The sequence below is a fragment of the Cavia porcellus genome, unplaced genomic scaffold (genome assembly GCF_034190915.1).
Source record: "Cavia porcellus strain 051 isolate PalLab524CR breed Dunkin Hartley unplaced genomic scaffold, mCavPor4.1 scaffold_5, whole genome shotgun sequence".
NCBI lineage: Eukaryota > Metazoa > Chordata > Mammalia > Rodentia > Caviidae > Cavia > Cavia porcellus.
Window position 1 is genome coordinate 101,092,178 of NW_026947488.1, and position 19,473 is coordinate 101,111,650.

Here is a 19,473-nt window from a genome sequence, read left to right on the forward strand (position 1 = left end):
GGTTCATTTAGGGTTAGGGTTAGGCTTATAGGTTAGGGTAGTGTTAGGGTTAGAGTTGAAGCTTAGGTTTAGGGTTAGGGTTAGGTTTAGAATTTAGCTTTAGGGTTATATTTAGGGTTAGGGTTAGGTTGAGGTTTAGGCTTAGGTTTAGGGTGAGGGTTAGAAGTTAGCTTTGTGTTAGGATTAGGGTTAGTGTTAGGATTAGGGTTAGGGTTAGAGATTAGGGTTAGGTTTAGAGGTTAGTGTTAGGGTTAGGTTTAGGGTAAGGGTTAGTATTAGGTTTAGTGTTAGCGAGGGTTAGGTTTTGGGTTAGGATCTGGATTAGGGTTTTTTTTTAGGGTTATGGTTAGTTTGAGGTTTATGGTTAGGATTAGGGTTGGGGTTAGAAGTTAAGTTTAGTATTAAGGTTAGAGTTAGGGTTACGGTTACAGTTTGAGGTTAGGCTTAGGGTTAGAGTTATGTTTAGGGCTAGGGTTAGGGTTAGGGGATAGGTGTTAGGGACAGGGTTAGGTTTAGGTTTCGGATTACAGTTAGGTTTAGGGTTAGGGTTAAGGTTAGGTTTAAGGGATAGGTTTTAGGGATAGAGTTAGGTTTAGGCTTCGAATTACAGTTAGCGTTAGGGTTATGATTAGTTTTGGGGATGTTGTTATGCTTAGAGTTAGTGTTAGGGTTAGTTTTGTGTTAGGATTTAGGGTTAGGGTTAGAGTTAGGGTTAGGGTTAGGGTTAGAGTTAGGGTTAGGGTTGGGGTTAGAAGTTATGTTTAGGGTTAGCGTTAGAGTTAGCGATTAGGGTTAGGTTTAGTGTTAGGGTTAGGTTTAGGTTTAGTCTTAGGGTTAGGGCTAAGGTTACGGTTTGGATTTGGATTAGTGTTTGTCCTTAGGCTTATTGTTATGGTTAAGTTGAGGTTTAAGGCTAGAATTTGCGTTAGTGTTAGAAGTAAGGTTTCGTGTAGGTTTAGGATTAGTGTTAGGGTTATGCTTAGAAGTTAGGGTTAGTGTTAGAGTTAGGGTTAGGTTTAGGGTTAGGTTTAGGGGATAAGTGTTAGGGACAGGTTTAGGTTTAACCTTCGGATTACCGTTAGGTTTAGGGTTACTATTAGGTTTAGGTTTAGGATTACGGTTAGGTTTAGGGGATAGGTGTTAGGGATAGTGTTATGGTTAGGCTTTGGATTACAGTTAGGGTTGGGGTTATGATTAGTTTTAGGGATATTCTTAGGCTTAGAGTTAGTGTTAGTGTCAGTTTTTGCTTAGCGTTTAAGTTTAGGGTTAGCTTTAGGGTTAGGGTTAGGGTTAGTGTTACGCTTAGGGTTAGGGTTAGTGTTAGGGTTTGGGTTAGGGTTAAGCTTAGGGTTAGGGTTAGGGCTAGGGTTTGGATTGGGATTAAGGTTTGTCTTTAGGTTTATGGTTAGGGTTAGGTTCAGGTTTAGTGTTAGGATTAGGGTTAGGGTTAGAAGTTAAGTTTACTATTAGGGTTAGGGTTAGGGTTAGGGTTAGGTTTATGGTTAGAGGTTAGGGTTAGGGTTAGATTTAGGGTTAGATTTAGGGTTAGGGTTAGGGTTAGGTTTAGGAGATAATTGTTAGAGACAGGGTTAGGTTTAGGATTTGCATTACAGTTAGGGTTAAGGTTACGATTAGCTTTAGGGTTAGGGTTATGGTTAGCTTTAGCGATAGGTGTTAGGGATAGTGTTATGGTTTGGCTTCGGATTACAGTTAGGGTTAGGGTTATGGTTAATTTTAGGCATATTGTGAGGGTTAGAGTTAGTGTTAGGGTTAGTTTTTTATTAGTGTTTAGGGTTAGGGTTAGCTTTAGTGTTAGGCTTAAGGTTAGTGTTACGGTTAGGGTTAGGGTTACGGTTAGGGTTAGGGTTAGGGTTAGGGTGAGGGGATAGGGGTTAGGGAGAGGGTTAGGGTTGAGCTTAGGTTTACGGTTATGGTTAAAGTTAGGGTTAGGGTTAGGGTTAGGTTTAGAGTTAGTGTTAGGGTTAGTTTTGGGTTAGGGTTTAGGGTTAGGTTTAGCATTATGGTTAGGGTTAGTGTTAGAGTTACAAGTTAGGTATGGGTTAGTGTTTGGGTTAGGGTTAGGTTTAGGTTTACAGTTAGGTTAAGTATTAGTGTTAGTGGTTAGGGTTAGGGTTATAGGTTAGGGTGAGGGTTAGAGTAAGGGTTAGGGTTACGGTTCGACTTTAGGGTTAGTGTTTGTGTTAGGGTTAGGGATATGGTTAGACGTTAGCGTTAGATTTAGGTTAGAGTTAGGGTTAGGTACAGGGTTATGGGTTAGTGTTAGGGTTAGGGTTTGCGTTTAGGATTATGGTTAGGTTTAGGCTTAGGTTTAGGTTTAGATTTGGGGTTAGGTTTAGTGTTAGGGTTAGGGTTAGGTTTAGGTATAGGGTAAGGGCTAGGATTAGGGTTAAATGATAGGCTTAGGATTAGGGATAGGGTTATGGTTATGGTTTTGGTTAGAGGTTAGCATTACATTTAGGGTTAGGATTAGTGTTAGGGTTATGGTTAGGGTTAGGTTTAGGCTTAGAGGTTAGAGTTACGGTTAGGGTTAGTGTTGAGGCTTAGGTTTAATGTTAGGCTTAGGGTTAGAAGTTAGCTTTAGGGTTATGGTTAGTGTTAGGGTTAGGTTGAGGTTTACGGTTAGGGATAAGGTCAGTGTTAGAAGATATCTTTGCGTTAGGGTTAATATAATGGTTAGGTTTGTGTTATGGTTAAGGTTAGGGTTAGGCTTAGTTTTATGGTTATGGTTAGTGTTTGGTTAGTGTTAGGGTTAGGTTTATGGTTAGAAATAGCGTTAGGGATACGGTTAAGGTTAAGTTTTGGGTTAGGGTTAGGGTTAGGGGTACTGTTAGGGTTAGGGCTAGGGTTTAGGTTTTCATTTAGGGGTAGCGTTAGGCTTAGGTTTAGGTTTATGTTTAGGGTTAGGGTTAGGGTTACGGTTAGGGTTAGTGATAGGGTAAAGTTTAGGATTAGGTTTAAACGATAGGTTTAGGATTCCGGTTAGGGTTATTTTTAGGGTTAGGTTTAGGGTTAGAAGTTTGTGTTACTGTTAGGGTTAGGGTTAGTGTTAGTGTTAGGGTTAGGGTTAGGGTTAGGGTTAGGGTTAGAGTTGGGGCTAGGGTGAGGGTTAGAAGTTATGTTTAGGGTTAGCATTAGAGTTAGAGATTAGGGTTAGGTTTAGGGTTAGGGTTAGGTTTAAGTTTATTCTTAGGGTTAGGGCTAGGGTTACGGTTTTGATTGGGATTAGTGTTTGTCATTAGGCTTATTGTTAGGGTTAAGTTGAGGTTTAAGGCTAGAATTTGGGTTACTTTTAGAGGTTAAGTTTCGTGTAGGGTTAGGATTAGGGTTAGGGTTATGCTTAGAAGTTAGGGTTAGGGTTAGAGTTAGGGTTAGGCTTAGGGTTAGGTTTAGGGGATAAGTGTTAGGGACAGGGTTAGGTTTAACCTTCGGATTACAGTTAGGGTTAGGGTTAAGATTAGGTTTAGGGTTCAGGTTACGGTTAGGTTTAGGGGATAGGTGTTAGGGATAGTGTTATGGTTAGGCTTTGGATTACAGTTAGGGTTAGGGTTATGATTAGTTTTAGGGATATTGTTAGGCTTAGAGTTAGTGTTAGGGTCAGTTTTTATTTATCGTTTAAGTTTAGGCTTAGCTTTAGGTTTAGGGTTAGTTTTAGTGTTACGCTTAGGGTTAGGGTTAGTGTTAGGGTTTGGTTTAGGGTTAGGTTTAGGGTTAGGATTAGGGCTAGGGTTTGGATTGGGATTAAGGTTTGTCTTTAGGTTTATGGTTAGGGTTAGGTTCAGGTTTAGTGTTAGGATTAGGGTTAGGGTTAGAAGTTAAGTTTAGTATTAGGGTTAGGGTTAGGGTTAGAGTTAGGGTTAGGGTTATGGTTAGAGGTTAGGTTTAGGGTTAGATTTAGGGTTAGGGTTAGGGTTCGGTTTACGGGATAGTTTTTAGGGACAGGGTTAGGTTTAGGCTTTGCATTACAGTTAGGGTTAAGGTTACGATTAGGTTTAGGGTTAGGGTTATGGTTAGCTTTAGCGATAGGTGTGAGGGATAGTGTTATGGTTAGGCTTTTGATTACAGTTAGGGTTAGGGTTATGGTTAATTTTACGCATATTGTGAGGGTTACAGTTAGTGTTATTGTTAGTTTTTTGTTAGTGTTTAGGGTTAGGGTTAGCTTTAGGGTTAGGCTTAAGGTTAGTGTTATGATTAGGTTTAGGGTTAGGGTTAGGGTTAGGGGATAGGTGTTAGGGAGAGGGTTAGGGTTGGGCTTAGGTTTACGGTTATGGTTAAAGTTAGGGTTAGGGTTAGGGTTAGGTTTAGAATTAGTGTTAGGGTTAGTTTTGGGTTAGGGTTTAGGGTTAGGTTTAGCATTATGGTTAGGGTTAGTGTTAGAGTTACAAGTTAGGTATGGGTTAGGGTTTGGTTTAGGGTTAGATTTAGGTTTACAGTTAGGTTTAGTATTAGTGTTAGTGGTTACGGTTAGGGTTATAGGTTAGGGTGAGGGTTAGAGTAAGGGTTAGGGTTACGGTTCGACTTTAGGGTTAGTGTTAGTGATAGGTTTAGGGTTATGGTTAGAGGTTAGCATTAGATTTAGGTTAGAGTTAGGGTTAGGGACAGGGTTCGGTTTAGTGTTAGGGTTAGGGTTAGGGTTTAGGATTATGTTACGTTTAGGCTTAAGGTTAGGTTTAGATTTGGGGTTAGGTTTAGTGTTAGGGTTAGGGTTAGGTTTAGTTATAGGGTAAGGGCTAGGATTAGGGTTAAAAGATAGGCTTAGGGTTAGGGATAGGGTTAGGGTTGGAAGTTAAGGTTCGTGTTAGGGTCAGGTTTATGGTTAGGGTTATGCTTAGAAGTTAGGGTTAGTGTTAGAGTTAGGGTTAGGGTTAGGGTTAGGTTTAGGGGATAAGTGTTAGGGACAGGATTAGGTTTAACCTTCGGATTACAGTTAGGGTTAGGGTTACGATTAGTTTTAGGGTTAGTGTTACGGTTAGGTTTAGGGGATAGGTGTTAGGGATAGTGTTATGGTTAGGCTTTGGATTACAGTTAGGGTTAGGGTTATGATTAGTTTTAGGGATATTCTTAGGCTTAGAGTTAGTGTTAGTGTCAGTTTTGGTTAGCGTTTAAGGTTAGGGTTACCTTTAGGGTTAGGGTTAGTGTTACGCTTAGGGTTAGGGTTAGTGTTAGGGTTTGGGTTAGGGTTAGGTTTAGGGTTAGGGTTAGGTTTTGGATTGGGATTAGGGTTTGTCTTTAGGTTTATGGTTAGGGTTATGTTCAGGTTTAGTGTTAGGATTAGGGTTAGGGTTAGAAGTTAAATTTAGTATTAGGTTTAGGGTTAGGGTTAGGGTTAGGGTTAGGGATAGGGTTAGGGTTTTGGTTAGAGGTTAGTGTTAGGGTTAGAAGTTAAGTTTAGTATTAGGGTTAGGGTTAGGGTTAGGGTTAGGGTGAGTGATAGAGTTAGGGTTATGGTTAGAGGTTAGGGTTAGGGTTAGATTTAGGGTTAGGGTTAGGGTTAGGTTTAGGGGATAGTTGTTAGGGACAGGGTTAGGTTTAGGCTTCGCATTACAGTTAGGGTTAAGGTTACGATTAGGTTAAGGGCTAGGGTTAGGCTTAGGGTTATGGTTAGGGCTAGGGTTTGGATTGGGATTAAGGTTTGTCTTTAGGTTTATGGTTAGGGTTAGGTTCAGGTTTAGTGTTAGGATTAGGGTTAGGGTTAGAAGTTAAGTTTACTATTAGGGTTAGGGTTAGGGTTAGGGTTAGGGTTAGGGTTAGGTTTATGGTTAGAGGTTAGGGTTAGGGTTAGATTTAGGGTTAGGGTTAGGGTTAGGGTTAGGGTTAGGTTTAGGAGATAATTGTTAGAGACAGTGTTAGGTTTAGGCTTTGCATTACATTTAGGGTTAAGGTTACGATTAGGTTTAGGGCTAGGGTTATGGTTAGCTTTAGGGATAGGTGTTAGGAATAGTGTTATGATTAGGCTTCAGATTTCAGTTAGGGTTAGGCTTATGATTAATTTTAGGCATATTGTGAGGGTTAGAGTTAGTGTTAGGGTTAGTTTTTGGTTAGTGTTTAGGGTTAGGGTTAGCTTTATGGTTAGGGTTAAGATTAGTGTTACGGTTAGGGTTAGGGTTAGGGTTAGGTTTAGGGGACAGCTGTTAGGGTGAGGGTTAAGGTTGGGCTTAGGTTTATGGTTAGGATTAGGGTTAGGGTTAGGGTTAGTGTTAGGGTTAGAGTTAGTGTTACGGTTAGTTTTGGGTTAGGGTTTAGGGTTAGGGTTAGCATTATGGTTAGGGTTAGTGTTAGAGTTACAAGTTAGGTATGGGTTAGGGTTTGGGTTAGGGTTAGGTTTAGGTTTACAGTTAGGTTTAGTGTTAGGGTTAGTGGTTAGAGTTAGGGTCATCGTTTAGGGTGATGGTTAGTGTAAGGGTTAGGCTTACGGTTCGACTTTAGGGTTAGTGTTAGTGTTAGGGTTAGGGTTATGGTTAGACTTTAGCATTAGATTTAGTTTAGAGTTAGGGTTAGGGACAGGGTTCGGGTTAGTGTTAGGGTTAGGGTTAGGGTTTAGGATTATGGTTAGGTTAAGGCTTAGGGTTAGGTTTAGATTTGGGGTTAGGTTTAGTGTTAGGGTTAGGTTTAGGTTTAGGTATAGGGTAAGGCCTAGGATTAGGGTTAAAGGATAGGCTTAGGGTTAGGAATAGGGTTATGGTTATGGTTTTGGTTAGAGTTTAGCATTCCATTTAGGGTTAGGATTAGGGTTAGGGTTATGGTTAGAGTTAGGTTTAGGCTTAGAGGTTAGAGTTACGGTTAGGGTTAGTGTTGAGGCTTAGGTTTAGTGTTAGGCTTAGGGTTAGAAGTTAGCTTTAGGGTTATGGTTAGTGTTAGGGTTAGGTTGAGGTTTACGGTTAGGGATAAGGTCAGTGGTAGAAGATATCTTTGTGTTAGGGTTAATGTTAGGGTTAGGTTTGTGTTATGGTTAAGGTTAGGTTTTAGGGTTAGTTTTATGGTTATGGTAAGGGTTTGGTTAGTGTTAGGGTTAGGTTTAGGGTGAGAGATAGCGTTAGGGTTACGGTTAGGGTTAAGTTTTGGGTTAGGGTTAGTGTTAGGGATACTGTTAGGGTTAGGGCTAGGGTTTAGGTTTTCATTTAGCGGTAGCGTTAGGCTTCGGATTAGGTTTAGGGTTAAGGTTAGGGTTACGGTTAGGGTTAGTGATAGGGTAAAGTTTAGGATTAGGTTTAGATGATAGGTTTAGGTTTAGGGTTAGGGTTATTTTTAGGGTTAGGTTTAGGGTTAGAGTTTTGTGTTACTGTTAGGGTTAGTGTTAGTGTTATTGTTAGGGTTAGGGTTAGGGTTAGAGTTGGGGCTAGGGTTAGGTTAAGGGTTAGTGTTAGGGTTACGGTTAGGGTTAGGGTTAGGGTTATGTTTAGGGGTTAGGTGTTAGGGATAGGTTTAGGGTTAGGCTTCGGATTAAGGTTTGGATTACGGTAACGATTAGGCTAAGGCTTAGAATTAGATTTAGTTTTAGGATTAGGGTTAGCATTAGGTTTAAGTTTAGTGTTAGGGTAAGGGTTATTCGTTAGTTGTTATGGTTATGGTTATTGTTAGGGTTAGGGTTACGTTGAGATTTAGAATTAAGGTTAGGGTTAGGGTTAGAAGTTAGGTTTTTGTTAGGGTTAGTATTAGGGTTAGTGTTAGAGGTTAGGTTTAGGGTTAGGGTTACGGTTAGGGTTAGGTTTCGGGCTAGGTTTAGTATTAGTTGTAGATTTAGCTTTTGGAATAGTGTTTTGTTTAATGTGAGGGTTTAGGGTTAGGTTTAGGGTTATGTTTATGTTTAGCATTAGGTTTATGGTTAGGTTTAGTGTTAGGTTTAGAATTAGGGATAGAGTAATGCTTAGGATTAGAGTTAGAGGTTATGTTTAGGATTAGTTTAGGTTATTGTTAGGTTTAGGTTTAGTGTTAGGATTATATTTAGGATTAATATTATTATTACAGGTTAGTTTTAGGTTTAGGTTTAGGGTTAGGTATAGCGTTAGGGTTAGACAGGGTTAGGGTTAGAGGGTAGGGTTAGGGTTAGAAGTTAGTGTTAGATTTAGTGTTAGGATTAGGGTTCATTTAGGGTTAGGGTTAGGCTTATAGGTTAGGGTAGTGTTAGGGTTAGAGTTGAAGCTTAGGTTTAGGGTTAGGGTTAGGTTTAGAATTTAGCTTTAGGGTTATATTTAGGGTTAGGGTTAGGTTGAGGTTTAGGCTTAGGTTTAGGGTGAGGGTTAGAAGTTAGCTTTGTGTTAGGATTAGGGTTAGTGTTAGGATTAGGGTTAAGGTTAGAGATTAGGGTTAGGGTTAGAGGTTAGTGTTAGGGTTAGGTTTAGGGTAAGGGTTAGTATTAGGTTTAGTGTTAGCGAGGGTTAGGTTTTGGGTTAGGATCTGGATTAGGGTTTTTTTTTAGGGTTATGGTTAGTTTGAGGTTTATGGTTAGGATTAGGGTTGGGGTTAGAAGTTAAGTTTAGTATTAAGGTTAGAGTTAGGGTTACGGTCACAGTTTGAGGTTAGGCTTAGGGTTAGAGTTATGTTTAGGGCTAGGGTTAGGGTTAGGGGATAGGTGTTAGGGACAGGGTTAGGTTTAGGTTTCGGATTACAGTTAGGTTTAGGGTTAGGGTTAAGGTTAGGTTTAAGGGATAGGTTTTAGGGATAGAGTTAGGTTTAGGCTTCGAATTACAGTTAGCGTTAGGGTTATGATTAGTTTTGGGGATGTTGTTATGCTTAGAGTTAGTGTTAGGGTTAGTTTTGTGTTAGGATTTAGGGTTAGGGTTAGAGTTAGGGTTAGGGTTAGGGTTAGAGTTAGGGTTATGGTTGTGGTTAGAAGTTATGTTTAGGGTTAGCGTTAGAGTTAGAGATTAGGGTTAGGTTTAGTGTTAGGGTTAGGTTTAGGTTTAGTCTTAGGGTTAGGGCTAGGGTTGCGGTTTTGATTGGGATTAGTGTTTGTCATTAGGCTTATTGTTAGGGTTAAGTTGAGGTTTAAGGCTAGAATTTGGGTTAGGGTTAGAAGTAAGGTTTCGTGTAGGTTTAGGATTAGGGTTAGGGTTATGCTTAGAAATTAGGGTTAGGGTTAGAGTTAGGGTTAGGTTTAGGGTTAGGTTTAGGGGATAAGTGTTAGGGACAGGGTTAGGTTTAACCTTCGGATTACAGTTAGGTTTAGGGTTACTATTAGGTTTAAGTTTAGGGTTACGGTTAGGTTTAGGGGATAGGTGTTAGGGATAGTGTTATGGTTAGGCTTTGGATTACAGTTAGGGTTAGGGTTATGATTAGTTTTAGGGATATTCTTAGGCTTAGAGTTAGTGTTAGTGTCAGTTTTTGCTTAGCGTTTAAGTTTAGGGTTAGCTTTAGGGTTAGGGTTAGGGTTAGTGTTATGCTTAGGGTTAGGGTTAGTGTTAGGGTTTGGGTTAGGGTTAAGCTTAGGGTTAGGGTTAGGGCTAGGGTTTGGATTGGGATTAAGGTTTGTCTTTAGGTTTATGGTTAGGGTTAGGTTTAGGTTTAGTGTTAGGATTAGGGTTAGGTTTAGAAGTTAAGTTTACTATTAGGGTTAGGGTTAGGGTTAGGGTTAGGTTTATGGTTAGAGGTTAGGGTTAGGGTTAGATTTAGGGTTAGATTTAGGGTTAGGGTTAGGGTTAGGTTTAGGGGATTATTGTTAGAGACAGGGTTAGGTTTAGGCTTTGCATTACAGTTAGGGTTAAGGTTACGATTAGGTTTAGGGCTCGGGTTATGGTTAGCTTTAGCGATAGGTGTTAGGGATAGTGTTATGGTTTGGCTTCGGATTACAGTTAGGGTTAGGGTTATGGTTAATTTTAGGCATATTGTGAGGGTTAGAGTTAGTGTTAGGGTTAGTTTTTTATTAGTGTTTAGGGTTAGGGTTAGCTTTAGTGTTAGGCTTAAGGTTAGTGTTACGGTTAGGGTTAGGTTTACGGTTAGGGTTAGGGTTAGGGTTAGGGTGAGGGGATAGGGGTTAGGGAGAGGGTTAGGGTTGAGCTTAGGTTTACGGTTATGGTTAAGGTTAGGGTTAGGGTTAGGGTTAGGTTTAGAGTTAGTGTTAGGGTTAGTTTTGGGTTATGGTTTAGGGTTAGGTTTAGCATTATGGTTAGGGTTAGTGTTAGAGTTACAAGTTAAGTATGGGTTAGGGTTTGGGTTAGGGTTAGGTTTAGGTTTACAGTTAGGTTAAGTATTAGTGTTAGTGGTTAGGGTTAGGGTTATAGGTTAGGGTGAGGGTTAGAGTAAGGGTTAGGGTTACGGTTCGACTTTAGGGTTAGTGTTAGTGTTAGGGTTAGGGATATGGTTAGAGGTTAGCGTTAGATTTAGGTTAGAGTTAGGGTTAGGGACAGGGTTATGGGTTAGTGTTAGGGTTAGGGTTTGTGTTTAGGATTATGGTTAGGTTTAGGCTTAGGGTTAGGTTTAGATTTGGGGTTAGGTTTAGTGTTAGGGTTAGGGTTAGGTTTAGGTATAGGGTAAGGGCTAGGATTAGGGTTAAAAGATAGGCTTAGGATTAGGGATAGGGTTATGGTTATGGTTTTGGTTAAAGGTTAGCATTACATTTAGTGTTAGGATTAGTGTTAGGGTTATGGTTAGGGTTAGGTTTAGGCTTAGAGGTTAGAGTTACGGTTAGGGTTAGTGTTGAGGCTTAGGTTTAATGTTAGGCTTAGGGTTAGAAGTTAGCTTTAGGGTTATGGTTAGTGTTAGGGTTAGGTTGAGGTTTACGGTTAGGGATAATGTCAGTGTTAGAAGATATCTTTGCGTTAGGGTTAATATAAGCGTTAGGTTTGTGTTATGGTTAAGGTTAGGGTTAGGCTTAGTTTTATGGTTATGTTTAGTGTTTGGTTAGTGTTAGGGTTAGGTTTATGGTTAGAGATAGCGTTAGGGTTACGGTTAAGGTTAAGTTTTGGGTTAGGGTTAGGGTTAGGGATACTGTTAGGGTTAGGGCTAGGGTTTAGGTTTTCATTTAGGGGTAGCGTTAGGCTTAGGTTTAGGTTTATGTTTAGGGTTAGGGTTAGGGTTACGGTTAGGGTTAGTGATAGGGTAAAGTTTAGGATTAGGTTTAGACGATAGGTTTAGGATTCCGGTTAGGGTTATTTTTAGGGTTAGGTTTAGGGTTAGAAGTTTGTGTTACTGTTAGGGTTAGGGTTAGTGTTAGTGTTAGGGTTAGGGTTAGGGTTAGGGTTAGGGTTAGAGTTGGGGCTAGGGTGAGGGTTAGAAGTTATGTTTAGGGTTAGCATTAGAGTTAGAGATTAGGGTTAGGTTTAGGGTTAGGGTTAGGTTAAGGTTTATTCTTAGGGTTAGGGCTAGGGTTGCGGTTTTGATTGGGATTAGTGTTTGTCATTAGGCTTATTGTTAGGGTTAAGTTGAGGTTTAAGGCTAGAATTTGGGTTACGGTTAGAATTTAAGTTTCGTGTAGGGTTAGGATTAGGGTTAGGGTTATGCTTAGAAGTTAGGGTTAGGGTTAGAGTTAGGGTTAGGCCTAGGGTTAGGTTTAGGGGATAAGTGTTAGGGACAGGGTTAGGTTTAACCTTCGGATTACAGTTAGGGTTAGGGTTAAGATTAGGTTTAGGGTTCAGGTTACGGTTAGGTTTAGGGGATAGGTGTTAGGGATAGTGTTATTTTTAGGCTTTGGATTACAGTTAGGGTTAGGGTTATGATTAGTTTTAGGGATATTCTTAGGCTTAGAGTTAGTGTTAGGGTCAGTTTTTATTTATCGTTTAAGTTTAGGCTTAGCTTTAGGTTTAGGGTTAGTTTTAGTGTTACGCTTAGTGTTAGGGTTAGTGTTAGGGTTTGGTTTAGGGTTAGGTTTAGGGTTAGGATTAGAGCTAGGGTTTGGATTGGGATTAAGGATTGTCTTTAGGTTTATGGTTAGGGTTAGGTTCAGGTTTAGTGTTAGGATTAGTGTTAGGGTTAGAAGTTAAGTTTAGTATTAGGGTTATGGTTAGGGTTAGGGTTAGGGTTAGGGTTATGGTTATGGTTAGAGGTTAGGTTTAGGGTTAGATTTAGGGTTATGGTTAGGGTTAGGTTTAGGCTTAGAGGTTAGAGTTACGGTTAGGGTTAGTTTTGAGGCTTAGGTTTAGTGTTAGGCTTAGGGTTAGAAGTTAGCTTTAGGGTTATGCTTAGTGTTAGGGTTAGGTTGAGGTTTACGGTTAGGGATAAGGTCAGTGGTAGAAGATATCTTTGTGTTAGGGTTAATGTTAGGGTTAGGTTTGTGTTATGGTTAAGGTTAGGTTTTAGGGTTAGTTTTATGGTTATGGTAAGGGTTTCGTTAGTGTTAGGGTTAGGTTTAGGGTGAGAGATAGCGTTAGGGTTATGGTTAGGGTTAAGTTTTGGGTTAGGGTTAGGGTTAGGGATACTGTTAAGGTTAGGGCTAGGGTTTAGGTTTTCATTTAGCGGTAGCGTAAGGCTTCGGTTTAGGTTTAGGGTTAAGGTTAGGGTTACGGTTAGGGTTAGTGATAGGGTAAAGTTTAGGATTAGGTTTAGATGATAGGTTTAGGTTTAGGGTTAGGGTTATTTTTAGGGTTAGGTTTAGGGTTAGAGTTTTGTGTTACTGTTAGGGTTAGTGTTAGTGTTATTGTTAGGGTTAGGGTTAGGGTTAGAGTTGGGGCTAGGGTTAGGTTAAGGGTTAGTGTTAGGGTTACGGTTAGGGTTAGGGTTAGGCTTATGTTTAGGGGTTAGGTGTTAGGGATAGGTTTAGGGTTAGGCTTCGGGTTAAGGTTTGGATTACGGTTACGATTAGGCTAAGGCTTAGAATTATATTTAGTTTTAGGATTAGGGTTAGCATTAGGTTTAAGTTTAGTGTTAGGGTAAGGGTTATTCGTTAGTTGTTATGGTTATGGTTATTGTTAGGGTTAGGGTTACGTTGAGATTTAGAATTAAGGTTAGGGTTAGGGTTAGAAGTTAGGTTTTTGTTAGGGTTAGTATTAGGGTTAGTGTTAGAGGTTAGGTTTAGGGTTAGGTTTACGGTTAGGGTTAGGTTTAGGGTTATGTTTAGCATTAGTTGTAGATTTAGCTTTTGGAATAGTGTTTTGTTTAATGTTAGGGTTTAGGGTTAGGTTTAGGGTTATGTTTATGTTTAGCATTAGGGTTATGGTTAGGGTTAGGGTTAGGTTTAGAGTTAGGGATAGAGTAATGCTTAGGATTAGAGTTAGAGGTTATGTTTAGGATTAGTTTAGGTTATTGTTAGGTTTAGGTTTAGTGTTAGGATTATATTTAGGATTAATGTTATTATTACAGGTTAGTTTTAGGTTTAGGTTTAGGGTTAGGTATAGCGTTAGGGTTAGACAGGGTTAGGGTTAGAGGGTAGGGTTAGGGTTAGAAGTTCATGTTAGATTTAGTGTTAGGATTAGGGTTCATTTAGGGTTAGGGTTAGGCTTATAGGTTAGGGTAGTGTTAGGGTTAGAGTTGAAGCTTAGGTTTAGGGTTAGGGTTAGGTTTAGAATTTAGCTTTAGGGTTATATTTAGGGTTAGGGTTAGGTTGAGGTTTAGGCTTAGGTTTAGGGTGAGGGTTAGAAGTTAGCTTTGTGTTAGGATTAGGGTTAGTGTTAGGATTAGGGTTAATGTTAGAGATTAGGGTTAGGGTTAGAGGTTAGGGTTAGGGTTAGGTTTAGGGTAAGGGTTAGTATTAGGTTTAGTGTTAGCGAGGGTTAGGTTTTGGGTTAGGATCTGGATTAGGGTTTTTTTTTAGGGTTATGGTTAGTTTGAGGTTTATGGTTAGGATTAGGGTTGGGGTTAGAAGTTAAGTTTAGTATTAAGGTTAGAGTTAGGGTTACGGTTACAGTTTGAGGTTAGGCTTAGGGTTAGAGTTATGGTTAGGGCTAGGGTTAGGGTTAGGGGATAGGTGTTAGGGACAGGGTTAGGTTTAGGTTTCGGATTACAGTTAGGTTTAGGGTTAGGGTTAAGGTTAGGATTAAGGGACAGGTTTTAGGGATAGAGTTAGGTTTAGGCTTCGAATTACAGTTAGCCTTAGGGTTATGATTAGTTTTGGGGATGTTGTTATGCTTAGAGTTAGTGTTAGGGTTAGTTTTGTGTTAGGATTTAGGGTTAGGGTTAGAGTTAGGGTTAGGGTTAGGGTTAGAGTTAGGGTTAGGGTTGGGGTTAGAAGTTATGTTTAGGTTAGCGTTAGAGTTAGAGATTAGGGTTAGGTTTAGTGTTAGGGTTAGGTTTAGGTTTAGTCTTAGGGTTAGGGCTAAGGTTACGGTTTGGATTTGGATTAGTGTTTGTCCTTAGGCTTATTGTTAGGGTTAAGTTGAGGTTTAAGGCTAGAATTTGGGTTAGGGTTAGAAGTAAGGTTTCGTGTAGGTTTAGGATTAGGGTTAGGGTTATGCTTAGAAGTTAGGGTTAGGGTTAGAGTTAGGGTTAGGTTTAGGGTTAGGTTTAGGGGATAAGTGTTAGGGACAGGGTTAGGTTTAACCTTCGGATTACAGTTAGGTTTAGGGTTACTATTAGGTTTAAGTTTAGGGTTACGGTTAGGTTTAGGGGATAGGTGTTAGGGATAGTGTTATGGTTAGGCTTTGGATTACAGTTAGGGTTAGGGTTATGATTAGTTTTAGGGATATTCTTAGGCTTAGAGTTAGTGTTAGTGTCAGTTTTTGCTTAGCGTTTAAGTTTAGGGTTAGCTTTAGGGTTAGGGTTAGGGTTAGTGTTACGCTTAGGGTTAGGGTTAGTGTTAGGGTTTGGGTTAGGGTTAAGCTTAGGGTTAGGGTTAGGGCTAGGGTTTGGATTGGGATTAAGGTTTGTCTTTAGGTTTATGGTTAGGGTTAGGTTCAGGTTTAGTGTTAGGATTAGGGTTAGGGTTAGAAGTTAAGTTTACTATTAGGGTTAGGGTTAGGGTTAGGGTTAGGTTTATGGTTAGAGGTTAGGGTTAGGGTTAGATTTAGGGTTAGATTTAGGGTTAGGGTTAGGGTTAGGTTTAGGAGATAATTGTTAGAGACAGGGTTAGGTTTAGGCTTTGCATTACAGTTAGGGTTAAGGTTACGATTAGGTTTAGGGCTAGGGTTATGGTTAGCTTTAGCGATAGGTGTTAGGGATAGTGTTATGGTTTGGCTTCGGATTACAGTTAGGGTTAGGGTTATGGTTAATTTTAGGCATATTGTGAGGGTTAGAGTTAGTGTTAGGGTTAGTTTTTTATTAGTGTTTAGGGTTAGGGTTAGCTTTAGTGTTAGGCTTAAGGTTAGTGTTACGGTTAGGGTTAGGTTTACGGTTAGGGTTAGGGTTAGGGTTAGGGTGAGGGGATAGAGGTTAGGGAGAGGGTTAGGGTTGAGCTTAGGTTTACGGTTATGGTTAAGGTTAGGGTTAGGGTTAGGGTTAGGTTTAGAGTTAGTGTTAGGGTTAGTTTTGGGTTATGGTTTAGGGTTAGGTTTAGCATTATGGTTAGGGTTAGTGTTAGAGTTACAAGTTACGTATGGGTTAGGGTTTGGGTTAGGGTTAGGTTTAGGTTTACAGTTAGGTTAAGTATTAGTGTTAGTGGTTAGGGTTAGGGTTATAGGTTAGGGTGAGGGTTAGAGTAAGGGTTAGGGTTACGGTTCGACTTTAGGGTTAGTGTTAGTGTTAGGGTTAGGGATATGGTTAGAGGTTAGCGTTAGATTTAGGTTAGAGTTAGGGTTAGGGACAGGGTTATGGGTTAGTGTTAGGGTTAGGGTTTGTGTTTAGGATTATGGTTAGGTTTAGGCTTAGGGTTAGGTTTAGATTTGGGGTTAGGTTTAGTGTTAGGGTTAGGGTTAGGTTTAGGTATAGGGTAAGGGCTAGGATTAGGGTTAAAAGATAGGCTTAGGATTAGGGATAGGCTTATGGTTATGGTTTTGGTTAAAGGTTAGCATTACATTTAGTGTTAGGATTAGTGTTAGGGTTATGGTTAGGGTTAGGTTTAGGCTTAGAGGTTAGAGTTACGGTTAGGGTTAGTGTTGAGGCTTAGGTTTAATGTTAGGCTTAGGGTTAGAAGTTAGCTTTAGGGTTATGGTTAGTGTTAGGGTTAGGTTGAGGTTTACGGTTAGGGATAATGTCAGTGTTAGAAGATATCTTTGCGTTAGGGTTAATATAAGCGTTAGGTTTGTGTTATGGTTAAGGTTAGGGTTAGGCTTAGATTTATGGTTATGTTTAGTGTTTGGTTAGTGTTAGGGTTAGGTTTATGGTTAGAGATAGCGTTAGGGTTACGGTTAAGGTTAAGTTTTGGGTTAGGGTTAGGGTTAGGGATACTGTTAGGGTTAGGGCTAGGGTTTAGGTTTTCATTTAGGGGTAGCGTTAGGCTTAGGTTTAGGTTTATGTTTAGGGTTAGGGTTAGGGTTACGGTTAGGGTTAGTGATAGGGTAAAGTTTAGGATTAGGTTTAGACGATAGGTTTAGGATTCCGGTTAGGGTTATTTTTAGGGTTAGGTTTAGGGTTAGAAGTTTGTGTTACTGTTAGGGTTAGGGTTAGTGTTAGTGTTAGGGTTAGGGTTAGGGTTAGGGTTAGGGTTAGAGTTGGGGCTAGGGTGAGGGTTAGAAGTTATGTTTAGGGTTAGCATTAGAGTTAGAGATTAGGGTTAGGTTTAGGGTTAGGGTTAGGTTAAGGTTTATTCTTAGGGTTAGGGCTAGGGTTACGGTTTTGATTGGGATTAGTGTTTGTCATTAGGCTTATTGTTAGGGTTAAGTTGAGGTTTAAGGCTAGAATTTGGGTTACGGTTAGAAGTTAAGTTTCGTGTAGGGTTAGGATTAGGGTTAGGGTTATGCTTAGAAGTTAGGGTTAGGGTTAGAGTTAGGGTTAGGCTTAGGGTTAGGTTAGGGGATAAGTGTTAGGGACAGGGTTAGGTTTAACCTTCGGATTACAGTTAGGGTTAGGGTTAAGATTAGGTTTAGGGTTCAGGTTACGGTTAGGTTTAGGGGATAGGTGTTAGGGATAGTGTTATTTTTAGGCTTTGGATTACAGTTAGGGTTAGGGTTATGATTAGTTTTAGGGATATTCTTAGGCTTAGAGTTAGTGTTAGGGTCAGTTTTTATTTATCGTTTAAGTTTAGGCTTAGCTTTAGGTTTAGGGTTAGTTTTAGTGTTACGCTTAGTGTTAGGGTTAGTGTTAGGGTTTGGTTTAGGGTTAGGTTTAGGGTTAGGATTAGAGCTAGGGTTTGGATTGGGATTAAGGATTGTCTTTAGGTTTATGGTTAGGGTTAGGTTCAGGTTTAGTGTTAGGATTAGTGTTAGGGTTAGAAGTTAAGTTTAGTATTAGGGTTATGGTTAGGGTTAGGGTTAGGGTTAGGGTTATGGTTATGGTTAGAGGTTAGGTTTAGGGTTAGATTTAGGGTTATGGTTAGGGTTAGGTTTAGGCTTAGAGGTTAGAGTTACGGTTAGGGTTAGTTTTGAGGCTTAGGTTTAGTGTTAGGCTTAGGGTTAGAAGTTAGCTTTAGGGTTATGCTTAGTGTTAGGGTTAGGTTGAGGTTTACGGTTAGGGATAAGGTCAGTGGTAGAAGATATCTTTGTGTTAGGGTTAATGTTAGGGTTAGGTTTGTGTTATGGTTAAGGTTAGGTTTTAGGGTTAGTTTTATGGTTATGGTAAGGGTTTCGTTAGTGTTAGGGTTAGGTTTAGGGTGAGAGATAGCGTTAGGGTTACGGTTAGGGTTAAGTTTTGGGTTAGGGTTAGGGTTAGGGATACTGTTAAGGTTAGGGCTAGGGTTTAGGTTTTCATTTAGCGGTAGCGTAAGGCTTCGGTTTAGGTTTAGGGTTAAGGTTAGGGTTACGGTTAGGGTTAGTGATAGGGTAAAGTTTAGGATTAGGTTTAGATGATAGGTTTAGGTTTAGGGTTAGGGTTATTTTTAGGGTTAGGTTTAGGGTTAGAGTTTTGTGTTACTGTTAGGGTTAGTGTTAGTGTTATTGTTAGGGTTAGGGTTAGGGTTAGAGTTGGGGCTAGGGTTAGGTTAAGGGTTAGTGTTAGGGTTACGGTTAGGGTTAGGGTTAGGCTTATGTTTAGGGGTTAGGTGTTAGGGATAGGTTTAGGGTTAGGCTTCGGGTTAAGGTTTGGATTACGGTTACGATTAGGCTAAGGCTTAGAATTATATTTAGTTTTAGGATTAGGGTTAGCATTAGGTTTAAGTTTAGTGTTAGGGTAAGGGTTATTCGTTAGTTGTTATGGTTATGGTTATTGTTAGGGTTAGGGTTACGTTGAGATTTAGAATTAAGGTTAGGGTTAGGGTTAGAAGTTAGGTTTTTGTTAGGGTTAGTATTAGGGTTAGTGTTAGAGGTTAGGTTTAGGGTTAGGTTTACGGTTAGGGTTAGGTTTAGGGTTATGTTTAGCATTAGTTGTAGATTTAGCTTTTGGAATAGTGTTTTGTTTAATGTTAGGGTTTAGGGTTAGGTTTAGGGTTATGTTTATGTTTAGCATTAGGGTTATGGTTAGGGTTAGGGTTAGGTTTAGAGTTAGGGATAGAGTAATGCTTAGGATTAGAGTTAGAGGTTATGTTTAGGATTAGTTTAGGTTATTGTTAGGTTTAGGTTTAGTGTTAGGATTATATTTAGGATTAATGTTATTATTACAGGTTAGTTTTAGGTTTAGGTTTAGGGTTAGGTATAGCGTTAGGGTTAGACAGGGTTAGGGTTAGAGGGTAGGGTTAGGGTTAGAAGTTCATGTTAGATTTAGTGTTAGGATTAGGGTTCATTTAGGGTTAGGGTTAGGCTTATAGGTTAGGGTAGTGTTAGGGTTAGAGTTGAAGCTTAGGTTTAGGGTTAGGGTTAGGTTTAGAATTTAGCTTTAGGGTTATATTTAGGGTTAGGGTTAGGTTGAGGTTTAGGCTTAGGTTTAGGGTGAGGGTTAGAAGTTAGCTTTGTGTTAGGATTAGGGTTAGTGTTAGGATTAGGGTTAAGGTTAGAGATTAGGGTTAGGGTTAGAGGTTAGGGTTAGGGTTAGGTTTAGGGTAAGGGTTAGTATTAGGTTTAGTGTTAGCGAGGGTTAGGTTTTGGGTTAGGATCTGGATTAGGGTTTTTTTTTAGGGTTATGGTTAGTTTGAGGTTTATGGTTAGGATTAGGGTTGGGGTTAGAAGTTAAGTTTAGTATTAAGGTTAGAGTTAGGGTTACGGTTACAGTTTGAGGTTAGGCTTAGGGTTAGAGTTATGGTTAGGGCTAGGGTTAGGGTTAGGGGATAGGTGTTAGGGACAGGGTTAGGTTTAGGTTTCGGATTACAGTTAGGTTTAGGGTTAGGGTTAAGGTTAGGATTAAGGGACAGGTTTTAGGGATAGAGTTAGGTTTAGGCTTCGAATTACAGTTAGCCTTAGGGTTATGATTAGTTTTGGGGATGTTGTTATGCTTAGAGTTAGTGTTAGGGTTAGTTTTGTGTTAGGATTTAGGGTTAGGGTTAGAGTTAGGGTTAGGGTTAGGGTTAGAGTTAGGGTTAGGGTTGGGGTTAGAAGTTATGTTTAGGTTAGCGTTAGAGTTAGAGATTAGGGTTAGGTTTAGTGTTAGGGTTAGGTTTAGGTTTAGTCTTAGGGTTAGGGCTAAGGTTAC